Source organism: Mauremys mutica, chromosome 2 (genome assembly GCF_020497125.1).
Source record: "Mauremys mutica isolate MM-2020 ecotype Southern chromosome 2, ASM2049712v1, whole genome shotgun sequence".
NCBI classification, from domain to species: domain Eukaryota; kingdom Metazoa; phylum Chordata; order Testudines; family Geoemydidae; genus Mauremys; species Mauremys mutica.
The window spans coordinates 124,237,202-124,256,283 of NC_059073.1; the positions used below are offsets into that span (position 1 = coordinate 124,237,202).

The 19,082-nt window shown below is 41.4% G+C and overlaps 1 protein-coding gene and 1 long non-coding RNA gene across 4 annotated transcripts in view; one reads left to right on the plus strand and one right to left on the minus strand.

Annotated features, from left to right (window-relative positions):
* LOC123364154 overlaps nt 1-3,497 on the minus strand; it is a 27,753-nt gene extending 24,256 nt beyond the window's left edge. The window contains exons 1-2 of the long non-coding RNA XR_006577017.1: nt 3,278-3,497; nt 90-172 (exon numbers count right to left, since the gene is read on the minus strand). This is a non-coding gene — a long non-coding RNA (uncharacterized LOC123364154). The remainder of the gene's footprint in view (nt 1-89; nt 173-3,277) is intronic.
* Nucleotides 1-19,082, plus strand: part of BCL2 (BCL2 apoptosis regulator) — a 128,460-nt gene that overhangs the window by 25,949 nt on the left and 83,429 nt on the right. The gene's annotated exons all lie outside the window — the stretch shown is intronic.

Consider the following 19,082-nt stretch of genomic DNA (forward strand, 5'->3'; position numbering starts at 1 on the left):
GTGTTTCAAAATGTATTGACAGTATATGTAACTTTAAATTCAACCCCTGAATTTTGTTAGGCCCCAATCCTGCAAACACACATACTTACCTTTATGCACACAACTAGACCCTTTGAAGTCAATGACTTCTGTGAGAACAGGATCAGGCAGTTGAACCAGAAAGTGAAACTGTCTAGAAACAAAAATTCAGCAGAGTATTGTTTTTTTCATTTGTCCAAACCGAGCATGAGGCAAAACATAAACAACTAATAATATTGGCTAGTATAGGTATTCGTATTGTATTGGCATTAAGGCCTGATGCAAAGCCCTTTGAAATCAATGGAAGGACTCTCACAGACTCAATGGGCTTTGCATCAGACCCATAGTAACACAGGCAAGGACATTTGCTTTGACCAAAAAAAAAAAAAAGTGGAAAATTCTCCAGTTTTACCTCCTACTTGTTTCTATTATCAAACAGTCACTAGTCTTATTTTAGACATGACCTTAGTGTTCTTTCCACAGTACACAGGCTGAATGACATGTTATTCAACTTCTTCTACAATATTATGATGTATCTGTTTTTATATTTAGCTGTAACTTTTACTCTCCATATAAACAAGCCCACCTAGTGCAACCATGACCTATCCAGGGAGAGTATTTCCATTCCCCTTGGTTTAATTTGGACAAATTTGGCACAGAATACTGTAGTATTTCCATAATAACATTTGAAACAGGATGCCTGCTTTGTTGACATGTGGGTCTAAAAGTGAGTTTTACCATGTGCCAGGAAATTGCATTCTTAAGGAAAATCTAGACATAAATTTTGAACAATCAGCACTTGAATTTTGAAAAGTCTGGCAGTAAGCTGTTATATGCCTTGTGGGTTTTCAGTTTACTAGTCTTTTACTTGATATAAGTAATACCCTTTCTGCATTCTGATCCTCTGGTCCAACTCAACTGAGCTCACTAAAGGACTCAAGAGAGGAGTGGGAGTAAAGGTGGCTGTATGCCACATTTATGTTCCCCTGTTACTTAATGTAGCTGGAGATTGGTTTGGGCCCAGCTTAAATTAGAGCAGCCTCTGGGTTGCTTAAAATTATACCAGCTGGTACTAGTTCTATAAAGGCTGTTACACTAGTCATGGACCACGACCCTCTTACGTTAGATGCTGTATAAACAGAACAAATACATGGTCCCAGATCTGTGAGGTAATGAGTGTCTCACCTTGTGAGGTCCCTGAGCGCTTTCATTTCCTGGGATCTGAGTACAATCAGCGCCTCACAGAAGGCACTCAGCATCGGGTCTGTAGACACTGATGTGTATTTAACTAGGAAGGTTAGGTGACTAGTGCTATGTACAAATTTTTTATTGAAATTTGTATTTGCCTATCTATGACCCCAACAATATAACTTGCTGCACTTCATGAGGAGTTTTCACCGATCCTTTTCAAAGCATGTCGAACCTCATAGACGCAAAAAGAGGGCATTTAGTGAAAGATTTCACCCAAACCAGTCTGATTTGTATTGCTAGAGGATTGTTACAAAACTGGCAAAATTCACCAATCTCTTCGCAAAACTCACAGGAATTTTTGATGAGTTCAATAATGTAACCAGCCAGTTTAATCAGTGATAGGCTGAGCTGGATTTTTTGAGAGGTGGGGTAAGAATAATAGGGTGTTACACAACCATTGAACTCAAAGCAAAACTAAGGGATATGAAACCATGCAAACTTAATCTTTCAGGAGAGTTTTTTGTCAAAACTTGTGCCAATAAAAACCATACAGCTCTATAAATAGTTATATTTAATTTGTGTGTGTGTTTGTGTGTATGCATACGTACATGCATGGGGTCATGATGATTATGAAAAAAAATACAGTTCTTAGCATTTTAAAGACTTTTTTTCCTAGAGACAGTACATTTAGGTTCTCTCCTTAAGGCCAAAGATATGTACTCCGTCATGAGGAAGCTTACAGAAAAAGGAAGGGAAAGTATTATGCAGCATAGTGGGACTATAGTAACCCTTTATCAGTGATACATGGCCAAACAAAGACTGTAATAGAAAACTGAAAATGTATTAGGAGCGGAAAACATGATGTGTGAAGTGTTTCCTTTTCCCTCTACATGTTTATGACAACCAGACAAACAAGAGATTTTCATGGAGTGTAACTTTAACCTTTTACATTTTACAATAGGATGGTACTGAAGTACTGGGTAACATGCACATTATGTGTAGTAGCTTGTGGGATAGCAGTTAGGGGGCTAACCATTCTTACTAGTTCTGCTCCTGTAATACTTCCATTTATTCTGTGGTGTGTTAGAATACCATACTTGCTCACAAATTGAATGGAAAAGCAGCTGAATGCTTTGGACAGGAGGGTTCTAACATAGTAGAAATGGGTCCTGCCCTAAGTGGCAGCTAATTTAGAGTATGAAATGTTTATTAGTTATATCTAAATAGTTTGTGATTTAGGGCCTGACTTTCCATTGACTTTTATGAGGTTTGGATCAGGCCTATAATGATTTTCAAATTATGAATTAACGTGATCTTTATGAACAACAATCTTTTTAGCAGAATTTAGAAAACAAACAAAAGTACCTACATAATTGGTAGTTCCACTTTGTTTCAGGGTGTCTGAATTAGCTGGGGGTTCGTTCAAGCTTGGTATTGAGTGAGGAAAAGACAGGCAGGACCAGGGTAACACTGAAAAGCCAAGTGGCTGCGTTTATTTAGGGATTTCTTTACACCTTGGGCCGGGGGAGGAGGCAATTCCCAACTGGGACTCAGATAAACAATGCAAGCAAATTCAAACCAATAACAATGTACTGTATACTGCTCGCCACACCACCAAATAGACAGGCACACCAATCTCTCAAGATAGGAATCGAGTTCGTCAGGGCGATGCCCGGTGCAACACAGAAAAGAGACCCACGGGCCACTGCCTCAGCCACCCTTGCGTTCACACAGAGGATAAATCCAGAGTGTGGTGCGGCTGCAGCTGGGCAGATTCCACTTACTCAGACCGCGGGGACTGGACCCCCTTGGTCAGCTACTCTCTAAGTAGAGGCAGCTCCCAAGTTTAAACACACACACACTGGACACAGACAGAGCAGTGATTCATTCACATAAACAGTTTGCAATTAACAATTCAATAACAAGTAGAATGAGTAAACAAGCTAGCTAGGCAAATGTGCAAATGTACAAGTGTGCAAATGTGCAATTGTTTGGGGCTGGTACCAATTTGGGAAAGGGAAAATGAGAGGCTAACTAGACTAACTGCCAGAAATTAAAAGACAAATACCGCACTCCAGGAGCAGCTGACCAGCAGAACAGACACCAGGAGCATGATGAGCCGACCGGGACCAAGTCCAAAGTGAAAAATCCAAAAACCAAAAAATAGATCCAAAAGATAAATCCACAAGATGAAGTTAAACGACACGACACGAGAGCTCTATACCGGGAGGAGACCCTGGCTGAAAGGTTGATCAGACCCTCAGCTGACACGCGGATACTCCACCAAAGAAGACGATGGTCAAGACAAGATTTTCTGGGGGGAAACCTAGTTTTATTGAAAAGTCTCATTCCCTTGTGTCGGTCTCTGATTGGTTCCCTGGTTCCCCCCTCCCTCCAGGTTACAAGCTGTTGCCACCCCACGCCAGCAGGATTTGCACACGGCACACTGGGGTAGTTGAGTAAACAAGTTTGACCCTTAGATAACCGGGCCCAAAAAGAGCGGGAAAAATGCACACAGCACCAAAATATTGCACACGACATCACAAGTTGCTGGGCAGGATCAGGCCTCTGCACACGGCACTAGCCCGACCCTTAGATGACCCAGTAAAAAAAAGGAATGCATACACAACCAGTGTTGCTGGGTAGGATAGCATCTCTGCCCTTTAACAAGAACTTGGTCCAACATGGAGGCTGTCTTGTCCTTCGAACAGGTTCAAGATGGCCGTGGACCGACAAGTGGCCATACATAGCCATAACTGTGCAACGGATTGCGACACAGGGCAGAGTGGAATTCAGGGTACATTCAACTCCTAAAGCCTAGGAATAAAAAATGCATTTGATCTTCCTTCCCCTATTCATTTCAGTGATTATGATAACATTAGTACCTTAGTAAATGATGTAATGGGAATTAAATCAGGATGACAAGCACAGACCTCTAATTGTGCATGTTAATATTTGAGGTAGCATGCTAGGACCAGGCATGCTACATCCATGCAATCAGTCAATGGGAGTCAAAGTCACTAGAGACTGCAGAACTTGCACTTTATAGGATGTATACTGTATATGATGTGCCACCAGTGAATAATGTGCATGATCATGTTTATAGTTTGGTTCATGATCTCTTTTTTAATGATGAAAAAAATTCCAATAACTATATACTAGGATAAAATTCCCCCCTGTGCAGAGGTCAAGCACAAGATCAAGGCATCATTTAAATTCTCAAAATGAATAAGTGGGATATAAGCAGGGACGGCAAGCCGCGGGGGGCAGTCTGGTCGCCGTGAGGGCGACAGTCAGGCAGCTTTTGGTGGCATGCCTGCGGGAGGTCTGCCGGTCCCGCGGTTTCGGCGGCGGGTACACCAAAGGCGCGGGACCGGCAGATCTCCTGCAGGCATGCCGCCCAATCCGTGTTACCAGTGGACCTCCCGCAGGCATGCCGCCGAAAGCTGCCTGACAGCTGTGTTTGGGGTGGCAAAATACATAGAGCCGCCCCTGGATATAAGTGAAATTTATGCCTGGTGCTGGTCCTCTCCGTGTGTGTGTGTGAGCTTTACACCCCCAATCTGATGATAATCTGGATAGTCACTTAAAATGGCAGTAGTAGAAAATATTAGTTCAACAAAGTAAGAGTTAAATCTGTAGTTGCTTGTGCCATTAACATTAAATCAGGCATTCTTGATAGCCATATTATATTGATTTTATTTTTGTTTGAAATCATCTTGACCCCATGTTCTTAAATGGATCTGCCATTTCCTGCAACTAAAACAGTTGCTGTGTTAGTTTTAGTTCTTCGCTAGTCTCCTATTTTTTAACAAGAGAGTTATATGAGAAATTAATATTGTCTAACGCAGACCTGTGTGTGGGTCATCAGATTATATATATATCCCCTAATTGAAATTCATAGGAAAAATACAACCAAAAATTGTGTTGTAGAAGGGACATAGAACTGAGTTAACTCTATCCAAAGTGTGAGCCATACTTTGCCTGAAAAGCACAATTTAGTCCACAGCTTTTGTTAAGGAGTGATGTTGGGGTATGACAAGTTGTGCTGGCTTGTGCAAAGGGGCTTGTTAGTTTTGGCTTCTCTTTAGATGCTCTCATAGACAACAGCACTAGACTTGCATGGTCCTTGTGTTTCCTGAGCATAAGGACTGTGGTTGGGGCCCAGGCTTTACTCAGGGGTATGAGGGAGGAAGATTTCTTGTACTCTGTCTTCTTCACCTCATAAGCATGTAGAGCCAGCCACACTCAAGTTGCTTTTTCCCACTCTGTACATTTTAGTCACTTTGTAAGCGGCAGCAGTAAAAACTGAGGTTATGTACCTGGATCTCTCATCCTTTAACTGGCCTAAAAAAGGAGAGAAGCCCTACTCCTAGTGAGAGCTAATGGTAATTATGCCCTAAAGTTCAAGTGGTAGAGACGAGTGGCTTTTTTGGTGTAAAAAATTGTGAGTTCTATTCCCCATGCGATATGCAAGCAGTTGGTTAAAGACCATACTGTATGTGTATACATATATATGACCAACAATTATTGCAATTTAAACAGGTTTTCCTGTTATAGGTTAGATTCAGTGAAAATCTATTGCCATAGATTTTGTACTTTTGTCAATATAAGCAGTGCTATGCTGAGAAAAAGCAGACATATTTTCTTTTTTTTCCATGCCAACTGTAATTGACCATTTAAAGGCACTGTACATTAGTAATTCATTTCAACAGGAAAAGGTTGTTAGTCCTGCATAAATATTTGAAATTGCAAAACTCAGGTGTTTTATTTTTCTGTCACATGACTTTTTAGAAAAGAAGAGTATCTTGTATTTTATTATGGCTATAATCCAGATCCTGTTTTCAGTCAGAAGAAATACTAGTTAGATATCATTTGAAGGTTGTTTTTTTGGAAATGAAATGCAAAACTAGTGGGAAAGCAGTTTGGTTTTTACTTTAGATGTGTGTCAGAATCTGTTTAAAGAGACACTATCAACTTAAAATTATCACAAGTAATCTGAACCAGTGATCCTCAACCAGGGATATGTGTACCCCTAAAGGTACTCAGATCTTCCAGGGGGTACTCAACTCATCTAGATGAGTATTTCTCAACCTGGGGATGGGCTTAGGGGGCTGGGGTTGCAAGTGCAGGCCGGCATTACGGGGTGGCAAGCCGGGCAATTGCCTGGGGCCCTGCGAAACTGAGTTACGTGCTTCAGCCCCACGCGGCGGGGCTTTGGCTTCAGACAAGGCTCATGAGTGAAAAACAGGCTCAGGTATCACACTGAAATGTAAGTACACTATTTATAGTCCAGTCGATTTATTTTATAATTATATGGTAAAAATGAGAGAGCCAACAATTTTTCAGTAATAGTGTGTTGTGGCACTTTTTTGTATTTTTATGTCTGATTATGTAAGTTTTTAAGTGAAGTGAAACAGGGTACGCAAGACCAATCACATTCTTGAAGGAGGTACAGTAGTCTGGAAAGGTTGAGAACCACTGGTCTAAAATGTTTCAATTATGGATGTCATAAGTAACACCTAAAATTATTATAATGGAAAAAGATAAGAAAAATATTATTTTTCTCTTTTTGCCCCACTTTGCTTACTTTGTGTATTTGATAGTACTCTGTATAAAAATGAGAGAATTTGATTGTAAAATCACAACAGGTGTATTTTAATTTCAAAATGACTTGTTTTCATGTAGAGAATGTCCTTCTTAGAAGTCTGTGTATCTTCTCCATTCAGTTCAATCTGTCAGAGGGTGAAATTCACCATTGTGCAGAGAGTCAGCACAATGTCTACGTTCATCTTAATTCCAATTTAGGCTCTCAAAATACGACTTACATAAACATGAAGCCCTACATAGGCCTCATGCTGGCCCTCTGTACAGCAGTGAATTTCTCAAGTGCTCTTTTACTATACAGACACCTTGGAATGCCAATTTTTCTCTCCTCAGGAATGTTAGTTAAAATGTTTTTCCTTTGAATTTTAAAGTTAACAGATGAATTTAAGAAAAATGTAACAATGTAAATAAGAAATGTGATTTTTTTTTTGCATTTTAATTTCATTTATTTGTGACCTCCAAAAACAAGATAGAAGTACTACATTAATTAATTAATTAATTTAAGAACTCTTTAATTCCCCCCACTCTTGGCCCAGTGTTTTCTTGCCAGTGTTTACATGTCTCGCTAGTCTTTACTTAGTCCCCATTGCAGCATCTGAGAGAGACCTCCACTATTTTCAGCTGAATGTTGGGATGCACTATGCAGACATGAGAGACCATTCTCTGTTTTACAGGATGTTTGGTCTACATCTTAAGACAGTTGAGGTGTTAATCAAATTTTTTGTCATTGTAACTTTACAAAAATGAAAGCATGCTAACCAATATGGTTGGATGACATTTACAGAATGACAAAGGAACCTTCTTAGTGTGTCAGAAAGTGAACATAGTTAATATAAGTAGCAATTCCAAAACGACAATGTCGTTACGGATTTTTACAGCTTGTGATGGACTCTGTAACCTGAAAAAAATGTACAGCAGCCAGGGCTTTTACTTCCTACTTCTCTTCCTTTCTTTTGTGCGGTCAGATCACCACCACCATGAAAGGAAATGAATGGCCTGGGCTAGCATCTTCCTGTTAATAAATTATAATACAAATTGTGAACTGAAATCAATTGGAATTGATTTTGCACAATGAAAGATTCTAATTTTCTGCCTTACGGTTTTCTCTTGTTTCTTACTTTGCAAGTACTACTGAAAGCCTGTGTGGTGAGAAACAAGTTGTGCTTCATATTCTAGAGCAGTGGTCTCCAAACTTTTTACGCCCAAGATCACTTTTTGAATCTAAGGGCAACCCAGGATCTATCCACCCCTTCCCCAAGGCCCTGCCCTTTCCCCAAAGCCCTGCCCCACTCACTCCATACTCCCCATCACTCACTCTCCCCCACCCTCACTCACTTTCACCGGGCTAGGGTAGGGGGATGGGGTTCGGGGCTTGGGCCGTGGGGTTCGCAGTGTGGGAGGGGGCTCTGGACTGAGCCTGGGGAAGGGGGGTGGGGTGTAAGAGGGGATGAGGGGTGCAAGCTCTAGAGGGGAGTTTGGGTGCAGGAGGGGTTACAGGATGCTGGCTCTGGAAGGGAGGTCAGGACTGGGGCTTGGGGTGGAGGAGGAGGTTTGGGTACAGAAGGGGGATGGGGTGCTGGTTCCGGGCTATGGGTTGGAGTGCCAGGAGGGAGTTTGGGGTGTTGGCTCTGGGAGGGGGCCCAGATTTGGGTTCGGCGTGCAGGAGGGGATATGGGGTGCTGGCTCCGGGAGGGGGCTCAGGGATGGGGGTTGGGGTGCAGCATCCTGCTAGGCAGCACTTACTTCCAGCGGCTCTCAGTCGGCGGTGGGCGCAGCAGGGCTAAGGCAGGCTCCCTGCCTACCCTGGCCCCACACCACTCTCGGAAGAGGCCAACGCACCCCTGCCGCCCCTGGAGGGGGGAGGCATGTGGCTCAGTGCATTGCCCCTCTCTGCAAGCACCACTCCGCAGCTCTCCTGGCCAATGGGAGCTTTGGGGGCGATGCTTGCAGGCAGGAGCAGCGCGCAGAGGGAGACCCCTGCCCCCCGCCGCAGGGCCATGCTGACCGCTTTCGGAAGTGGCGTGGGGCTGGGACAGGGAGTCTGCCTTAGCGGCAGCCACGCTGCACCACTGGAGATTGCGATCGACTGGTTGGTGACCACTGTTCTAGAGAGACTCCTATTAATGTTCTAGGTTTGTAGGGAAGTGCAGTTTATTTGTGTGTATTTAGCATATCTATTACACTTACAGGATGACAGAGCTGTGTGTGTGTTTCACTATCTTTGTGTCTGTCTCCAAATGCTATCCTCAAATGAATGGAATGTTATTGTCAAATTTATCCAGTTGCGTGGATGCAGCCTGCAGAGCATTTAAGAACGAAAGAAGAGAAGGGTGGAGGAGACATAAAGAAGAGGAAAGAGAACCAGCTGATTTTCTGTGTTCAATGGACCCAGGAATATTTTAAATGGAAAGATTAGTGAATTCACTGAAATGTATCAGGAGGCCCTTGGTTATGAAAACATTTAATTTGATTGTTTGAGGTTATTCTATTCACCTGTGTAATATGAGTTGGATTCAGATTTATGGCTGGGATTTAAGTTGCAAGTGTATTGGGAAGTGTACAGTGATATGCCCCCAAAGCTTGATTTGGATGGCCAATCCACACGCAAGAGAGAACCTGCCAATAGAGGCTTCAGGAGTTTTGACCTGATAGTCACTCCACTTCTTTTTATAAAAAAGGAGCAGGATACTGACACTTTGGCAAGTGACAGTTGCCTGCATGTATGTAAATAGATAGCCGATAGATATGGTACTAGTAGATGGTGCTGAAGAATATGAAGCACAATTCTTGGGTTTTGAAGCTCATAACATCAGTGGAGTAGGCCATGGGACCTGAAGTTATGCAGTCTTGGAGCAACAAGAATATCACAACTGCAGTGGTCACCGTTATAATTCTGACATTTTCTGTTTGTTTGTTTTAAAGTAATTAGTGTTATTACCATAATATACCCAGTACTAAGCATACACTGAAACCTCTTGCTCTGAAATTCTCATTACTTACACAATAAATAGAAATATTGTAATGGCTGCCAGCATAGGCGCCAACTGCTACTTGTAGTCAGAGAAATATCAGTGTCTGTTACCTGCTACTTGCTATGGGGACTAGCTTCCTCATGCTCTTCTATACATAAAAAAAGTACTTATTTTGTTTTAGTGACTTTGCAGTTGTTACGCGCACGATCCAACTTCCATAAGACTCCCAATGACTTCAGTGCATTTTGGGTCAGGTCCTAAGCCACCGTGTCCTGCTTGCTGTGCTCTTGCAAGTATTCAAGTGTACCAGGTTTCATAAGTGTTCATTACGTCACTGACAAAGTTAATTGCCATTTGAAGAAGAAAAACTTCTATACATATAGAAAATGGTGTAACTTGAAATTGTTTCTTTAAAATAGATCCAGTGTGTATCAGGGAAGAGAATTTGAAAATCCCAGAGAGCGGGAACTTGGGTCTCTGTGTCTTTTCAAATTCTCTTCCCTGATTGGTCCTTTGGTCAGGTGTTTTACCAGGTCTGGGTTAACCCTTTACAGGTAGAGCTTAACCCTTAACTAACTACTTATGACAGTGTTAGTAAAATACACATGTAGCAGTAAGATATCCATCCATATTTAGTTGTATGTGTTATAGGCCACAGGGAAAGGGTGATTATGTTCTTTCTATTTGTGTATTTACTACATACCTGCTAGCATAAATAGGGATATTTGGGAGTAAAGCAGGTACATAATTGACTCCATTGAACTAACAGAGATCTTTGAAGGGACAAAGTAGAAAAACAGTGATTATTATGCTAAAATATAGGAACTGTTCTTCCTAAATTGGAATATTTGGCATATATTCTTGATATATTATATACAATCTACCTCTAGAATTAAATTTTCAGAACATGGCCTTCATTCATGGTCAAGCACATAGTCACTTGTAGACACAAACAGAATTTTACATGCAACGTCCCTCTCCCCTCATTTTCATTTGGGTTACACACGAACATAGCAATTTTTGCATGTAAAATGCTGCTATTTGTGTGCAGAGTGGCAGTGTACAAAAATCACATGTGCAAGTGATTTTTTTTGTTGTGTGCAGGTGGAGGCTGGATTGAAATTCCTTTGAAAATTTGGGACCAAATTCTGTGTTGGCAGAACTCCAGCAGTGGCATTCTGCCAGCAGAGAATTTATTCTTTGGTCCTTAAGGTACTTCTAGTAGATGTTCTACTTCTGATTTATTAGTAGCTTTTGATACAATTGACAGGATATTTATTTAACATCTGTCCTCCACATTTGGTATCTAAGGGTTTGAGCTCACATGGCTGACTTATACCTCACTAGTCAATTGTTTCATGTTTTTGGCGATAAGAATTTCTTTGTTCTTCCAATTAGCACAGTGATGTTCTGCAGGACTTGGGAGTTGGGCCAAGTGCAGTTTTATTTACATTGACTGCCAGTTGGTGCTTTGATTACATTTTTCTGAAGACTGTCTACACATTTCATGATATTTAGCCACTGTCTATGACTGGACTCTTAGAATATTTTTTCTGAAAAGTGAACTAGAAATACATTTTTTAAACTAAATAAATATAGAAAGGTGTTTTGATGGCACCAATCATCAACAATATATATATATATAGATATAGCTAGATTTTTAAAATAATTCAGGTTTTAAGCAACATATTTGAAAGTTGTTTCTTGCTTTATTTGCCTGCCAGTACATGAATAGAGAGACTCAGGTTTCTCAGGGGAATGAAATGGTTGCTAATTTATAGCTGTGACTTGTTAGGGTCAGCCACTTGCCAGTTTGGGCCACTAAATTTGGCCCAGCAGAAGCCTGTATTTCCCCTAGTAAGAGTTACTAAAATCACCAACACCTAAATCAGTGTAAGACATGGGCAGCTACTGGCATTTGTTTGGATGTTAAAGACCCCATCAGCACTTGCAAGAGAAATTCAGTTCCCTGACTCAAGTATTAGCAATTTAAAAGGTTTTCAGTCCACCTTAAAACATGGACTAAACTGATATTTTTATTTGATGCTTTCTTTTCTTGTTTTAGGTGCTCCTCCCCCCCCCCCCTACAGTTTATCAGCATGATTTCTATTTCAGTAGTAAGAAACTCAGATAAACTTTTTAAATAAGATTTATTATTTCCTTCTTATGGGCCAGATTCTGATACCTTTATTCATGCCAAGTGGTACCTTATTCTACAGCTAGTGATGATCTTGATAGTCACCTTGATTTTGAGGAAGATGTTGACAATCATATTTTGTACTGATAGGTCTTCACATGACTCCATACACCAATTCAGGAAGAACAACATTTACTGCACTGGCCACAGAACCATGTGCCTAGTTGCACTGATTGAACTGCGTGTTGTTTCCATGCCTGGCTCTGTGTTTCTAGTTGCTCAGCGCAATTCTTCTCCAAGTCATGGGCACCTACCCTTATGGTATGGTGCCATGCATTACTATCAATTGCCAGTTGCTCAAATTCGAGTCAGAAATGTTCATTCTGTGCAGATTTTTGTTTCAAGGTATCTTTGAAGCATTTCATCTGCCCTGCATGTTTATGATTGCTGGAGCTTACTTTGGAATATCAGACTTGTTTTGATAAACAGATATCAGGCATATGAATTACATAGCCAGACTATGTCAATTAGTCAAATGATCAAATGAGCCTCGATGCTGACCGAATCGGCTTTCGCCAAGACTTCTGTACTGGAAGATCATTCCAGGCATTTGATACCCTATTTGTCGCAAATAGAAACTGTCAAGCTTTTTAATGCGCTGTTGATAACAGGACCATGTTTCACACTCGTAGAGCAATGTTGTGAGGACGACTATCTGCAGGCAAATATCAAAGTCTGTAATGTAGAGTCCATGTTGCTTCCAGATTCAGTGATGGAGGAGACCACATTCGGTGCTGGCTTTCTTAATTTACGCATCCACTTCATAGTTGATTATTGTTTCATTGTTCAACATGGTAAGGTTGTTGAGGAGCTGTCTGATACATAACCTTGTTTTCATTTTGCTGATGGTGTGGCCAGAGTTACGAGCCACTGTAGCAAAGCTGTTTGTGAGATCTTATAATGCCACGTCAGAGCGCACCATCAAGGCACAGTCATTTGGTCCTCTTCAGCAAGTTTCATCTCACTCCAGCACCACAATGTCAATATGATATCTTTCAAGCTCTTGCGCAACCAGAGCAGTCCACCTGGCAGGATGATCAGTTTGGTTTGGATGATCAAGGATTGTAAGAACATTACACGTTACAACACAGAGATCAAAAGAAACTTTTCAAGGCTTGTTTGAATTTTGACCACATGATGGGATGGCCACCATAAGCTGGTCAGGGCTTCTTGGGATGAGTAATTTTTAGGGCACCTTTTATAGCCCCCTCCTTGGATTGTGGTCGGCTGTACTGTTCCTGAATATAGCAGCGTAGTTGATCAAGATGCAGGACAACCAGAGTCTTGACCTGCCGGCTCAGGTTCACAACTATGACTCCCAGCAGTGTCCATCGCCTGTCACTTTCACCATTTCCCCCAATGCCGTGGGGCTTGTTGAAGGTTGCATGAGAATTAGCTAAACGTATACAAGCAGTTGCACACCGACTTGCACGCGCTTTCGGCCAATGAGACCATTTCCAGCAGCAAGGTGAACTGAGACAACTGAAAGACTTGCTGGCTCCAGGTTTATTTTTGGAGTGACCTTCTCGTAGATTAGTTGCCCAGACTAATGAGCCTGGTCCGCCTGGCCAGAGCCCTGTTAGCCAGGGTGTTTCAGAGTAAGTAGTATCACTGGAGTTGATTGGGCTATTTGAAGAATAACTATTCAGCATGAGTAAAAGTATCTGAATCTAGCCCTATAGTTCCAAAAGAGTTTTTATCTATCTACAGCAAATGCTCTAGATAATTCACAGTGTGATTATTGCAATGGCCTTCTCAGTAGGCTTACTGCGTCTTTTCTCTTTGATTTGTAAACTATTCAGATTAGGTTACTTGCCTGTTTATTGTTGGCTCTATCACTTGACTTTTCATTCAGGAGTTTACACTGGATACCTTGGGTGACTTATACTGATGAGATGAGTTGACCACAGGAATGGGAACCCTGCAATCCTGTCCCAACGCTGACTCACTGTTTGACCTTAAGCAACTTACTTACCTTTTTCCCCCTCAGTTTCTTCTTCTGGTCAAAGGGATTAATAGTTACCTCCCTCCCTCACCTGCATGTTGCAGTGATTGATTAATTAGTGTTTGGAAAGCTCTTTGAAATGTTAAAAATGAAAAGTATGAGGGATTATTATCCCCAAGTAAAATTTTCAAAAGCACCTTAGAGTCTCATTTTCAAAAGTGATTTTAGGTGTCTAAGTCTCACTGACTTTCAATGCATGAGGCTCCTGATAGCCTAAGTCACTTTTGAAAATGGGACACTCAGGTGCATTTGAAAATTTTATCCATGGATGATGATACTTGTCATGTTCAGTATTTCAAACACTAATTAATCATTGTAGCATCTACGTGAGGCAGGAGGGTGGTAACTGTTACTGTACAGAAGAGAAAACTGAGGAACTGACAAACAGACAAAACACTTCAAAATTTCAACTCAGAATGTTTCATTTCAGTCTAAAATGCTAAAACAAAATGTTTTGCCATTTCCAAATTCAAAGTTTTCAAAATGTTTTGTTCTCTAATAATAATTCAACTTTTTGTCCCAATTCAAGACAAAAACAGATGTTGACATATCAGAATTTAGAATCAATGTTTGTTTGGCATGAATCATAGTGTTTTCCCCTCAAATTTCCAGCATGTAACCTGAGGATAAGTACTGAATATTATGGGGATTTTCAGCTCAATCTGGTACTTAGTATACAAATTAAAATTAATTTAAAATTAGACCTTTAAGGAAAAACATTTGCTTTGTGTATTACCTGTTTTCTGATCCTTCTTGATAACAAATGGCTGTTTTGTTATCCTTCATGCTCTCCACAGAGTTAAAATTCATTGTAAGCGAGTGATTGACATAAATTTGAATAAATTGTGAAGGCACAAAACTTGACCTGGCTCTTTCCTTTCTTACCTCCAAATTTGTGTTATATTGGGTCGCATTATATCGGGGTAGAGGTGTAAGTAGTAATTTCTCCCGGAGTTTGGTTCAACAGTATGGAATAAACCCAATTCAGTTGAAATGAATGAATTTTGATCAAATTAATTATGCAGAATGTACACGGAGATCTATTTGAATGTTGGAAGAATAGAAAATGTGTTCTGTTAGGACCAGATTCACTACTGGTATATAGAGAGTGTCTAGTGCAATAGCACACCAATCACTACTAGGATTTCTAGGCACTTCTGTAGTGCAAATAATAATAATAATGGATTTTTTACTTAAGTGGAGTTATTGCTTCTTTTACTGGTCATGAATTTGGCCTTTGTGTTTTGCCTGAAATTTAGAATGAAGTCAAAGGTGATCAACGTGCTGTTTAACATCAAGGTGACAAAATAGCTGGAGACAGCAGGGCACCTTTTCAGGGATCTCTCTTTTTCTTTTTTTTTTGGCTTGTGATTTTTAGAACTCTGAGATGTCGTTTATTTTGACACCTGGAGTTTTTCAGGCCATGTTTGTGTGGTTTGTGGGAAAGCATTAAAATGTGTTAAAAGTATAAGAGTGTGGTGTCTGAAGTTTTATTAGGAAGCTGTAGTTTATTATAAGTTATCCCAAGATTGTAAATAATATGTGAATTTAGAAATTCTGACCATAAAATTTTGGTGCATTTTTAGAAGCTTCACTGAGCTCAAAATGGAATTTAAAATTAGCATTTAATTTGCAGTTTACAGGAATGTTGTTGAGTCCACTAGGCCTGAATTTAGAAGTCCCAGAAACAAAAACATAAAACCTTAATTTCTACAAGAATATTTAGCTAACAGTTTCAGCAGTAATACTTGATGTCTACAGCAAAATAACAGAGCCACTAAATGTTATTAAATCATAGCAATTGTGGCTGATTTAAATCCCAACCCATGTGGAGGCGCCTCCTGATTCTGACAGAACTCTGCAGGGGGCACAAGGGTTTACATTAACGGCTCCCAGTGCAGCTGGGCCTTTAGCACACATCAAGGTTTATTTTTCTATATAAATGGCCAAAAAGTCAGTATGATTCTTGCCTTTTAAAAATTATGTAGATGCTCAATAAAGATGAGACAATAAAAACAATGTGACTTTTAGGCCCATACTTTTCCAATAAATAAATAATGTAAAGTGGCCTGAATAGTTTTTTCGCACTGATTGACTTATGAAATGGTGTAACTACTACCAAATTTTAAAACATGAATTCAGTTTAATAAAACCCAGTGTACTCAAGCTTGTACAAGTTTACCAGTTTAAAACCTCACCTTTTCACCCAGTTCTTCCTACGTTCCCCTCATTTGTGTATATACTCTAACTCACATTATTATTACTTATTATTTACGGTGCTCTAGTGCAGTGGTTTTCAAACCGTGGGTCATGACCCAGAACTGGGTCGCGGAATGGAAGGGACTGGGTCACAGCAGCTCTGGTTAGCACCGTCACTTGTGCACCTCCACCCCAGGATCTGGACTTGATGCTGGCCACTTCTGGGGCACAGCGCAGTCTGTGGTGCCAGGACAGACAGGAAGCCTGCCTCTGCACCCTGGCTGCACCGCTGACCAGGAGCTGCTGGAAGTAAGCCCGCACCCCAACCCCCTGCCCCAGCCCTTAGCCCCCATCCCAATCCAGAGCCCCTTCCTGCACCCCAAACAGCTCATCCCCGGCCCCACCCTGAGCCTGCACCACCAGCCTAGAGCTCTGACCCCCTCCCTCACCCCAACCTCCTTCCTTAGCCCAGAGCCCTCTCCCACGCTCTGACCCCCTTGTTCCCGCCTCACCCCGCAGCCCTGAGCCCCTCCCACACCCCAAACCCCTCATCCCCGGCTCCATTGGGTCACAGACATCAACAATTTTCTTCAACTGGGTTGCCAGAAAAAAAGTTTGAAAACCACTGCTCTGGTGCAGTGGTCCCCAAACTGTGGGGAGTGCTCCCCATGTGTCTACAGAGGAACATTTGGGGGGCACACGGCAGGGCCCAGGCCAGCCCCCCCGGCAGTGAGTGGCCACTCAGCCCCGCTTAGGGTGACCAGACTGCAAATGTGAAAAATCGGGACGGAGGTGGAGGGTAATAGGAGCCTATATAAGAAAAAGACCCAAAAATTGAAACTGTCCCTATAAAATCGGGACATCTGGTCACCCTAGCCCCGCTCTGTCCCCAGCCCAGTTCCGCCCCCAGCTACAGCTCCCCTCCGACCCCTGCTCCAGCAACAGCTCCATTCTGCCCCCTGCTCTGCCCCCAGCCCAGTGCTGCCCTTATTCCCTTTCCACCCCCAGGCCAGCTCCACCTCTAGCCCCAGCTCCTGCCTCATCCTCAGTTCTGCCCCCAGCTCCACCGTCAGCCCAAGCTCCTCTGCTGAGCCAACTGTGCAGTAATGGATTACTGGAAAGGGGGTGTGTAATAGGAAAAGCTTTTGTGTACCACTGCTCTAGTGCATACAGGCCCCGGTCAAGATTGGTAGCCTATTGTGTTAAGTACCGTATAAACATACAGGTAGAGACAGTCCCTGCCCTGAAGAGCTTAAGGTTGGGTCTATACTAGAAATTTTTGGTGGTATAGTAGTATCACTCAGGGGCATGTTTTTCTTTTTTTTATACTGGCAAAACTCTTAGTGTAGAGGCTGTTATTTTTGCGGATATAGCTTATTTCACATGGGAAACTGGTAGTGTAAGCTATATCAGCAAAAGCACATAACCTGCGTCTATGCTAGGAAGCTTTGCTGGTATAGCTCTGCTAGCAAACTTTTTCTAGTGTAGAGCTGGCCTCAGCCTGGGCTATTAAAAACACAAGATATGTTACAGATTAGAGGGCATACAGCTGAATAGTAGCATTGGTGTACCAGGACCCAGCACAGAGGTTTATTGTTAAGATAGAGAGGGAACTTAGAGTTCTAGTCTCAAAAGCCTGCAATGAGTACCAAAAGGAGGGACTGGGAATGATTATGTGAAAAGGTGGGTCAGTATTCAGATATTAGTTGAGGCCTCTAGGTGTTATCTCAATCCAATAATTCGAATTTAAATTTTCTCCATAACATTATATTTAGCAGACTGGTAAAGGATTGTTTTATGATACAACCAACTTCTCCTGCCCATTCCCTGCTTTCCCCTGAAAAATGAGTCAACAGAAGTGGTAGGAGTTGTTTTGTAATTAGGTCCCTAGCTGCTTACTGGACTGATGAAGTTGTGTTTTGTAATAATATGAAGTTATTTTGTTAGCAGACTTTACTTTCCAAGTTTTTTCCCCCTTCCAGCACCCCAAGGTACAGCTTTACTGGATCAGTTACCATCTGCTCCAGTGTTTGCATTTAGCCTGCAGGGCCTGTGATCTCAGAAATATTTCCTGTAAATGGAATCTCTCATGCCAGGCCTGTCACACAATAGATATATAATTGGATAAATCCTAAACTGGAAACTACAAACAATAATAATAATAAAAAAAAATATTGTACTGTACCTGGTCCATGAATCTCTCCAAAATGGGATGCTTGTTTACATATGAAACTTAAGTATATTTTTCTTTTCTGTTTTTTAACAATAATGGAATTAATTTAATAGCTAAATTCAGTGGTGCATTTTTTCCATTCAGCATCTAACCTAAGCAGCTTGCTGTGTTTTAGTGGAACAGTATATTATAGTGCAGAGAAATTTACCTCACAATAGGTCTCAGTTCTACTCTTGGACATCTGTTTGAACTTGTGCATCTATATACTAAGCTTGAACACACATGTCCTGCCAATGATTTTTAGAAGATACCAGACTAGATGGTGTGATGTGAGCATGATTGAGCCTGAGGCGAAAAGAATGGGAAAAATCCAGGCTGCCCTCGTACTATTCAACAAAAAACTGCTTCATTTTTTTTAAAAATTGCAAACTATATGTCAATGTTTTTGGGGTTTGGTTTTAAAAAATGAAGTGATTTTTAGTCCTTATTAAATGTGACAGATCGATAGCCTTGGAGATTGAAGTCCTCTGTTTATTATCCTCAGAATGTATACAGCAGGGCAGTGACATTACAAACTTCTGCACACTGTCCCATTAACAGACTTCACCCCTAGATGGAACTGAGGGTAATTCAGATTTCATGCTGATTTTTAGATTCTCTGCTAAGACTGCCAGCAAAGTGCTAATTGGTTTGAACTGTGGACGTGTCCTCTTTGACCTG